The sequence below is a fragment of the Chondrus crispus genome, genomic scaffold, assembly GCF_000350225.1.
Source record: "Chondrus crispus Stackhouse genomic scaffold, scaffold_228, whole genome shotgun sequence".
In the NCBI taxonomy this organism is placed as follows: domain Eukaryota; phylum Rhodophyta; class Florideophyceae; order Gigartinales; family Gigartinaceae; genus Chondrus; species Chondrus crispus.
Genome location: NW_005179104.1, coordinates 153,865 through 164,667, shown reverse-complemented (window position 1 = coordinate 164,667; position 10,803 = coordinate 153,865).

Here is a 10,803-nt window from a genome sequence, read left to right as displayed (position 1 = left end):
GCACCCTCGTGTCCATGTCCTCAAGGGGGGGCATGGCTACCGCCCCGTACTGCGACCAGGAAGGCCCCGGACCGACCGGGGGCGCACGCGCGTTGACCATGGGAGAATCGTACCCCACCCCTTCGTAGGGGTCCGGCAACGCCGGACGCGGCATAGAGGCCGAGGGAGTGCGTGACGGAGCGACAAATGAGGACGGAACCTGACGTATGGACCGGAGGGTGTCGCGTTCGCGGCGGTAGCGATCGCGCTCCGCAGTGACACGCTCCAGGGAGTCAGATTGACGCCTCGAGGACTCCCTGAGGGCCTCCAGTTCGCCCCGCACTCGGTCTAATTGCGACGCGTACGTCGAGCGCTCCGCCCCGAGGTGGCGTGCTTCCTCACTACGGGCTAAGTACCAGCTGGCAAGGGTGCTCAGCAGGGTACCGACATGCCACGCTCGATCGATCGAGCTCCCCAGGGCCCGTCCCAAGTCGGGAATAATCTTGATCTCGTCCCGGGGCAGCGCCAAGAACCGCGCGGCATTCCGACCCGGCGAGTCGCCCACAGAGGTGGCCAGAGGCGGAAGGGGTGGCACGGGCGAGACGGCAGCTGTACAGTAACTCGCATCCGAGGCGAGCGGGGCGCGAACCGGGTCCGTACCCGCGAACATAGGAGACGCGGGTTCCCCGTCCAAATCGCGGTACCGCTTGCGGTAACCCAACCGTGACGCGGACCCCACGCCTCCGCCCCTACCCGAGGGACCCGAAGCGGACGGTACAGGACGAGCCACGAAGGAGTCGTTCCGGTAATCATACACGAGAAAGGCGCTGCGTACGCCCGTAGCGAAGTCGGGCCACGAACGACGATTACGCACGCTCACGGCACAAGCTCGGTGCATCAGATCTAGAACGGCACAGTGCGTCCACGCCACGTGCGGGGAAGACCGCTCCAAAGGGTGCAGCGGCACATCAGGGAGCGACGGCGCGACCCTGCCGAGGAATGCCAACACCCCGATGGGTTGCACAAACGCGCGGCCGTGCAACGAAACCTCGCTCATAAAGGCGTTCCCCAAGGACCACGCCCACTCTCGTTCCACGTTATAGATCAGGTCATCGTACGCCTGGTGACGTGGGTCCCCACACGCAAACCCGAAATGTTTGAGGGCAAAAGGGAGTAAGGGGTGAACACCGAGAGAAGGGAGAGCCTCCCGTACGACCGCCGGAAGGGCCGGGAAGTCGCTTTTTGAGAGGCCTCGTTCGAACGAGGCAGAAGCAAACACGCGGCCGTCCGACTCGTCCGCGTGACGATAGGCTGCCCAATCGTGCGGGGAGATCGCAATGGAATGAAGTCTCATCAGTGTGCAAGCGGATTTTTGAAGAGCGGCACGAGCCCTGGAGTATGCGTAGGGCCTCGGGCTGACATACAGCCCGACGATTTCCGAAAGGACGAAACGGCGAGGGCCCCGTGGGTCCCGATTGAACAAGTAGCAGGCCATCCGGTCAACGTAGTCTACTTCCTCGTGGCTGAACGCAAAGGTCCGATCGCTCGGGATCTCGTCCGGGAGCTGATAGGGCGCTCCGCCGCCCTCCGCAAGCAAGCGCCCTAGCGCGAGAGACGCCTCCTCGGAGAGACCGCCCTCGTACAGCATCCGGATGCGTAGCATGTCGGGCCGAAGGCAATCCTTCGTAAGAAGCTCCCCCACCGTCACGCCCGAGCGAGCATGACGACGCCACGGATACCTCAGCCGACTGAGCAGCAGGGGCGCGGACCGCTCGAGCGGCACGCCCAGCCACTGCGTGGACGTGTTAGCAGCCTCCTGCTCCACTCCCCCGCTATCCCGAGTCGACTCGGGAGGAACCCCAGGACGTCGGCAGCTGCCACAGGCGCCGTAGGATCCCTCGACTGGCTGATAGGGGGCGCTGTCGCCGCCCGCTGCGGATAACGCCTCGCGCGGGATGCCCCCGGGGGCGCCGGATACAAGAGGGATCGGCCCCTCTTCCTTGCCAGCTGCAGCCGGGTCTGCCTCCGTGACCGCGGCGCGAACCTCATTCACCACCGCCGGCCCTGCATGCAACTCTACTGAAAGAGTGGATTCTCGGGACCCACGGGCAAGCTGGAACGGACTCGCCCGTGGGACAGCGACGACAGGGGCGCGACGACGCGCCTCGCCCCCGTCCGCTGCGACAGCGGACACCGACCCGCCCCCGCTCAGCGGGGGAGCCAAGGAGCTCGACGACGGGCCCTCCGACGAGGGTAGGAGGGGGGAAGGGGTCACGAGGGGCGACGGTGTACCCGTCATCACGCCGAGACGGTAGGGGCCCTCCGACAGAGCGCGTACAAGAAGCGCACGCGAGACCTCACCGGCGCGAGGGGGAAGGATGACACGCACGACGAAAGGCGGACGACCGCCGAGACGAGCTCTCGTAGGCAGTACGACGGGATGAAGAGGGGAGTAAGAAAACGCACGTGTGAGCGCGCGGGGGTGTAGGGGGAATAACGACAGAAGGACACGCGGGAGGGAAAGAGGCCTCGGAGCAAGGGAGTGGCTTGTATCAATCTCAACCACCGACATGTTTCGCACCACAAGCACTCGTGACCGCGGAAGTTCACCCTTGAGGGGGGGGCCGTGTAGCATAACCCCCCCCCTGGGGGTTTAAATTAGATTAGATCAAGAACTAGATCAGCTACTGTAGAGCGTCGAGCTCTACAGTACCACCGCGCGTGTCCACGTGTACACCACGGGGACCAGGGACATGCGCATACACGTGCACACGTGTACAGCGCGCGAACGAAGCGCGCACGCACCACGGGTGATACGTGTACTGGCCTCGACATAGCTGACAGTATTACAGTGCAGGCCGACCTGCACTACAGTAGCCCACTACAGTACCTCGGTACTGTAGTGTTATGATAGAGTGTTTTGTATATTAAATAAGGAGCGGACCGACGGCGGCGGAAGGGGATAAGCACGGGCTTGTCCTCAACCGACCGCCAAGGTCAGTCCACCCAGCTTATTCTAAACGTCGCCTCCGCTCTTCGCGCGCGTTTAGTCGGAGCCGAGCCGGAGTGGACGCGCAGCACGCGAGCGAGCACGGAACCGCCTCCGCCCGTCAGCACTGGTACGTCACCCAGTGCTGCTCCGGGGCGTCGAGGCGTCGATCCGCTCGTGCGTGCGCGCGTCCCTGCTCGCTCCCGCTCTACCACCGCTACCCGGGCCCGAGCCCGGTTCCGTAGCTGGTTGGCCCGCTTCACCCCTTCTCCGATCCGGGGTCTACAGGTCGAACTGTGCATACACCTCCAGTCGTCTGGGGGTGTTTATGCTACACCATCTCCCGCAATCTCGCTGTCGAAAAGTCAAGTTTCGCCCAGTCGCTAGGCCTTACAATCATGGTAGGAGCGCTGTCCTGTGAGGAATACTTTCCAACGCCAGCCTTCGACCCAGACTTCGAGAAATCCACAGTAAAAATTTCTACACGACAAGGAACGAAGAAGTTGGATTTCGCAAATGGACGAACACGTCTCTTCAGAGTAGATGTACTTGGCAGTTTGAGAGTGAGCTGCCTTTCATTCGGTCTCCAGTTCCTAAAGTTAGCAAGTGTCTGATACGCAGTCTCGCTGAGACGTGTGCTCCCAGTTGCTGTTATCAGTGATGCAATATTTGTCCAGGTCAATCGAATTCCACCAGAAGCACCGTCGAACATGCAGTCTATCAGCTCTTTGCACCCTTCAGCTTCGTAGACAACGTCCTGCTCAACGCTCAATCCAATGTCTAATCCAGAAATTCGTTCGCTTTCTTCACAACGGAGCGTGTCATTTCGTTCGGAGTGAGGACTTAATGGAAGTGCCTCCACGCCGTCATGCATCACGCCTTGTTTTTCTTGGAGGTCGCTTAAAAGCCCGTCTTTCAAAAGGGAAGCATAGGATTCTGATTGACGGTCTAGTAATTTGAATCCATCCCCTGGACGTTTTGCTGGCTTTGTAGACAGTTGCCTACATGGCCTTGCTCTTTTTCGATGTCTTTCAAGCTGAGGTTCAGAAGAAGATGTTGCGTGCCCATCCGAAGTAGTCCCTTGTGATGCAACATCTTCGGAACGCTTTGCATAAGGTCCGCGTTTTTAAGAACCCAACGACTCTTGCTTTGACGCCCCATCTGTGACGGTTTCGACCAGTTTTGCCACTGGAAGTGGGGCTGCAGTGAAGTTTGGCATGGACCTCGGCATTAAAAAGACTTCAGCAAGCTTACTGCTCTTCAGACGAAAGAAGGTCTTTTGTTACATTTGGCGATGCATGCGGTTGTGCCGTTAATATTAAAGCTTGGTTCAATGAATAGAAACGGTAAGAATGAGATGTTTCTACTCGCATTTTGATGTGATACCGCACGAAAAAAGCTCAATGGATGGCTGTCATTAAGGGCAACCATGCCATACCGAATTCGGTAATTTCAAATTGAGATTTCAGAACCTATATTCTGCTATTGACACGTGCCCATGAAAATGTAACTGATTTTCACTCAGATGCCCCGCTCGAACTCAGAAAAGGCGGTAGTTTGATATATCAAACTACCGCCTACTGCATAAATAGTTCCAGGACCAGATCCAACTCTCTGCACGCCCCTCGTCCGCAGTCCTGACCCACCACACATCTTCTTTTCTGGCAGTTTCATTTCCGCGAGTTGCGTGTTCGGTTGAAATCTCATGCACAGTAAGTGACACCACTTCTGCCACAATCCTGACCCACCGCGAATCCTCTTTTCTGACAGTTTCATTTCTGCGAGTTGCGTGTTCGGTTGAAATCTCATGCACAGTAAGTGACGCCACTCCTGCACAATCCTGATCCACCGCGCATCCTCTTTTCTGACAGTTTCATTTCCGCGAGTTGCGTGTTCGGTTGAAATCTCATGTGGAGACACGAGTGCGCTGCACACGTTGGGTAAGTGAGCGCTTTCTCTAGGCAATACCGTTTTGCGATTAGCTACAAAGCTTTAACGTACGTTCGCACATTCTCTAACACATTGAAAGTGTCGAAGAACTGTTCTGACCAATCCTCACAGCGTTCCTTGTCTCACTGCAGGTCAACCCGCCCATCGTATAACTCAGGATCAAGTAAGCCATCAGTACATGTCATGTGACCGTAACTGACCTCTCCTGTTATGTTTCTTGGCGTTGATTATTGTATTTAACGGAAGCGCAATGAACCTCTGCCGCCGTATTTCGGTATTTGGACGGGGTAGATGTAGTGTATGTAGCCGTAACAATACTCTTTGGTTGCTACAAATAAGTGTGATGTGAACGCCGCTAGAACTGCTATCGGTTTCATCCTTCGGGATGGGACCGTTTCTGGACCAGCGCGGTGACATCACCTTTGCAAGAAAGGCACTGGACTAACATTTCATTGACTGAGAGTAGGTCGCGTCATTACGTCTAGTGCTGCATTGGGGCTGCGAATGGACACATGTTGTCATTGCCCTGGAGCAGCAAAACATAGTCGTCGGTGGCTGCGCAGATGCAGCGGTGATCACTGTCTCATCATTACCTCAATGTAACAAAGTTTGGCCTTGCAAGACCTACTCCGTGTGCAGCTCAAGCCAACCATCTACCGCCACGGGCCAGGTAGAGCCGCTGTGCCATAACTATGCTGCTTTCTAGCCAATGGCGTCATTGGTAAAAAATGTGCAAAATCGCGACATGAAATCAGCAAGCGTTGCTACATTTATGACACATTTTTTGCTGGCCCGGACCAAAATATTTGCGCAAATATTTTATTGCCTCAGATAGGCTGATTTGACCTTCCTGTGCGGAGGACGTACAGTCCTTTTTAACTGAGGCTGTGGAAATAATCTGTGGGGGCTTCGTGTTGGTTGCTAGGATGGAGGCGTCATAAGGTCGGAAGATGACAGCTCCGTACTGTCCTGCAATGTCATGGACGGATAACCGGTTTTGGCGTATGGCGGGATTTGCAATGGCAGGTAAGGTGAGGGTCTTATTCTTGTTCGTCGGGATCTGTAGGGGACCCGAGTGAGTCGCGGGCGAGGTGGATGATGTCGCGGTGTTAGTTATGATGCGTCTGGTGAGGGGGCGCATTCCGGGGGCGGCATTTGTCACGTGTGTCGGGCTGGCTCCGGAATCAAGGATATATTTCATACCGTCGGAATCTGTCTGTATTTCGGAGTGAAAAGCTTGTAGCTCATTTGAGAGGGCATTGGTGCTGTCCGCCGCCGCATGTTGGGCTTTGGTTGTGCTGCGTGCTGTGGGACGTCTCGTTGGTGCTACGACAGGGGCGGGCTGCGTTTGCCAGGGCGTGGTGTTTGCCAGTGTTGGGGTGTCTGTATTTGGTACGGAGCTAGGGGTGGCATTTGGGGTGTGTATTGCGTGTTGTACCACTGTCCCCGGGGGTAAGGGCGTCCCCTGTTCCGTCCTCGTGGACGGGTTTGGGGTTCACGCTTGGTCGGGCGGGGATCGGGGGTACTGAGGCCTGGGGGGGTTGGTGGTTTGTTGTCTTGCCGGGCAGTTGTTCGGGCTTGTACGGCGTTGAGGCGTTGTTGGATCGCCCGGATTGAGGTCGGAACGGACGCGGTCTCAGCCCATGTGTCGGGTAAATGTTTGAAGGCGTGATGGTGTTCTAGGCCTTTGATAATGGCATCGACGGTTACTGTTTCGTCAGCAGATATGTTTGGGTATTGTGCAAGACGCATACGCATTCGTAGCGTTCTGTGTTTTTTTGATGTACTCGTCGACTGTGGTGTCGGGGGTAAGGCGAAGGCGGTCGGCTTCCTGCCTTAGGAGTAGATGAGTTGTAGGGGAGTTGTCCGTAAAGTGGGTTTCGATTGTTGACAGTAGCTCGGCTGCTGAAGCGTCGAAGGTTAGGTCGGTTGTTTCTGCTAGGTCCTGTGAGAGACTGTTCGTAATCAACATGCGCATTGAGTCGCAGTCCTTTGTGTGCTTGGCTCGTTGTACGGGGTCCTGTGGGGGAGGTGTGTGCGAGGGATCAAGCGCATGTTGCGCGTCATTGATGACGGCGATGGCTCGAAGTGCTTGTCTCCATATGGGGAAGTTGGTTCCTTCTGGGAGGAGGGCGAGTAGGTGTCCGTAGAAGGGGGAGGGGCGCCGATTGGGCGTGACGGTTTCCTCGTGTGGATCCATGAGATGGGTGGGGGGGGACGGCGGTGGTGTAAGGGAGGGTTGCGTGGTGGGGCTCGCGGGGGTGGTGCGGTGCGGGGATGGGAAAATGTGGGGGGCGTTTAGTGCTGCGAGGCGGCAGTCGACGTGTTGTGACGGAGGCCGGACTGGCAGGACTGAGTTGGGACGATCTGCGGTGTGACGCTCGACGAGGGGGAGCGATGGGGAGGCAGAGTCAGTCGAGGGAGGGGTATACTGCAGGCTGGCGGGGGTGTTGCCGCGTGGTGCAGGGGGTGTGAGGCCGGGTGAGTGGCGTTGAGATCTGCGAAGGGGCGGTCTGTGATCGTTTTGCAGGGTGGGTTTGCGATTCGGGACCATAACCTGTGGTGCAAGGAACGATGGTCCGATGTTTACTGAAGCTAGAGGTCGGTGCACTAAGAGGGACGGCGGCGGAGGCGCCGTCTCTGGGGCGGACACCTGGCGTGCGTGTGTGCGTGTGACAGGTGTACATGGGAATCATCACAGTTGTCTTGCATTGTGTCCTCAATACTGTCTCACGCGGCACTGCTGATGGTGCTGTAGCTGAAGGACAAAAAAATTGCATTTTCGACAGCTGAACGTATCCAAAAAGGCTGCGTCTCGTGTTAGAAAGGAAAAATCCTGTTCAACCGCCACTGCGGGATGAATTCGCAAGTGTGCGTTTAATGAGACGGAGCAGCTGAAGCAAGGAGAGTTACCCACCAATTCAAAGTTGTGATGATACCCATACACGTGGACACATTGCACACATAATACACGCACCACGATCAACCGACGACGGAGTGAGAAGGCTAGACTTAATGTACTGTAGATGGAGACAGATCACGAGTAAGAGCATCACCACCGGTAGAATCAAATAACCAAATAACCAAAATTTGATGATTTGATGTCGATTATCATCCCCACCGGTCCGACCAAATCAGCAAATTATTGGTTCCGAGGCAAATATCGGAACCAAATATTAAGAATTAGGTTCCGCTTCTCCGTAATTTGGTACCCTACCCTAGACAATCCAGTTGTCCAAGGCTCACTGGTCAGACAAAAAGACATCCCTCCAAAAAACATGACGAACGGGTTTTGTGACAAAACAAGCGGCAGTCTCCCGTCATCTCTCCTCTTCAAATGCCACAAGACCAGCACGGATTTTATTGTTTTCCGGTAGGGATGCTCCGCACTGGTCGGTGAAGGCATCTCTGAGAGCATCCCCCCTGTTGGTCATCAAGCGCAAGCTCGGTGATGACAAAATGAGTTCCCCCTTTTCAGGCTCGCTACCCCCCTCTTCCCTGGATCCTCCCATCTATGGGACCCCAACACGTTCAGCTTCGGTTCCGTTAACGTCTTCAGAGTCCGTCACTGCGACTCCTCGTACGCGCGGCCCAAACTTCACATGCGCTGAAGACATGGCGGTGGGGAGAGCATGAGTAAGGGTCTCAGAAGACCCTGTCACAGGATCAGAGCACAAAACCTCTCGATTCTATGAGCGTATGTGTGAGCTTTATCATACGTTCAAGGAGCAAAGCTGCGAAGAAAGAACAATGGAAAGCATTAGAGCACGATCAAAACTCATCAACAAAGAGTGCTTGAAGTATAGCTCCTGTTTTGCCTCTGTAAAAAGATCGAAACCTACCGGGGTTTCAGAGGATGATATGATGAGAATTGCAACCGCTCTTTATAACAAAGTTGAGATAAATCATCCCAATGATGACATTGGGAGGCTTTTTAGGTTCTTTTCAGTATGGAAACTGCTTCGTTCGCATGAAAAATTTTCTGGAGGAGGGGCTCTTTTCAAGACAGGAAGCACACGGACACTGAGTAGTGGATCTGCACCCGGCAGAAGGGAGCCAGTTGTCAGTGCTGAAAGCACAGTAGAGGATGACGAAATCACACTCACACGAAGGCGCCCTATTGGCCGGAGAAAAGCGAAGGAGCTGGACCTGAAGGAGGAAAACAGGAGGGAAAAATACGCTTGGCTTCTGAATCTATACGCCTTCAAAAAGAACGTAATGCTGTATTGCAACAGCACAACGAAATTCTCTTGTTCAGCTCGGCCCCTGAAGGCTGCAACCCGGATGATGCAGTCGCTTTTTTTGATCTACTTCGAAATGAAGCGCTGCAAAAGGCGCGTGCTCGAATGCGAGTCACTCAAGTACGGCAGGAGCCCGATGCAGACGAAAGGAGAGAAAACTCACATGGGCCAGACTCTCGAAGAGTGCAGGAAATCGCGAGTTCGATAAGAGGAGCGGGAGACGGGGGTTGCCATTTTGATGGGCAAACCGATGACGTCGGAGAAGACTGCAGCGGCGACGGTCCGCATGCAGCTTATGCGAGTGCGGAGGTGGGGTGTGGTGCGGACGGGATGCCGTTAGTAGGTGAAAGGATTAACGATGTCAGGACGCTGGCCGCGGTGAGTTTGGGCATCCCCGCCAGCTCGGGGGAGCGGGAGGGTGGACGTTTATGAAGATCAGTGAGGAGACGCATTGGCGGTACTTGGGGTAGGTGTCTGGTGGGATCCGGGTGTGTTGCGTCAAGCTTAACTTCTCGAAGGTAGGTACCAGTAGGGCACTTGTATGACGGGCGAGCGGAGAAATGAGTTCCGACTCTTGCAGACATTGCCTACGATTCGACGTGTAGGGTATCATCACGCTTTTGCTGCTGTAATCGCGCCATCGCACGCCGTCACGCGTGGCAACATGAGTACGGGGCCGTCTTCATCGCCAACCAAGAGAGAGACTTGCATCGTCGTAAACGACTTAAGGTGTCTGGTGAAGTGCACATGAGGTGCACAGGTTATAGGAGACCGCAGCTGGTACGATTGGCCAATACAGCGACTCCCGATATGATGCTTTGACCTGCGCGCCTGCTCCGGTGCAAATTCTACTGGGATGGCAGGGCTCCTTCGAAGGGGAGTACGGGCAGTGTGCAAGTAGATCGCCCTACGAATGCGTCCCTGCCTCCAGAGACACCTACTACGCTAAAATAGCGGGTAAGGGACTGCGCGCCCATACGCAGGTTGTGAACGAGGTGGACGGAAGGCAGAAGGCGGAGGGAAGCGGTTGCTGAGATCGGACCCATTTCCGCCTGCGCCAGGGCGACGGATGCGGTCTGTTACCCGCGCCGCGGACGACTTCACCGGAGACGTCGCTCGCCGCCCGCAGAGAGTGCATGCAGAGGGAGGAGGGCACCTGTGCCGGCAAGTGGCGGGTGACGTGTCAGATACAGACGGGAGAAATACACTGCATCTTGATTGTAAAGGTTGGTTCACACAAGCTTCAAAAAATACAAATGGTTGCTGCTTGATTGCAGAAGCAACTGCGTACAGTTCCAATGCCCTGGCACCACCACTTGCATAGTTTCAAGTGAAAGGAGATGATGGGAAGATGGCGTAATTTTTTGAATCGGATCGATTACCGAAATGCATGTCTACATCCATGTGCACTTAAATGCCGTGGCAGTGGAGGAAGGATACTGGTACAGAGTCCCGCGGTTGTTTACAAAGTTCAAGTACGAGGCAAATGCAGCGGCCGTCACAAAGTGGTGGGCCCTGACGGGCCATCAGAGTAGTCCCTACCTAGGTACCAACTAACAAGCGACCCACAAACCAAATACCAAGTACCTAACGATCCCCAACTCTCTAGCGGTCCCCAGCTCACTAGCGGTCCCCAAATAAGTA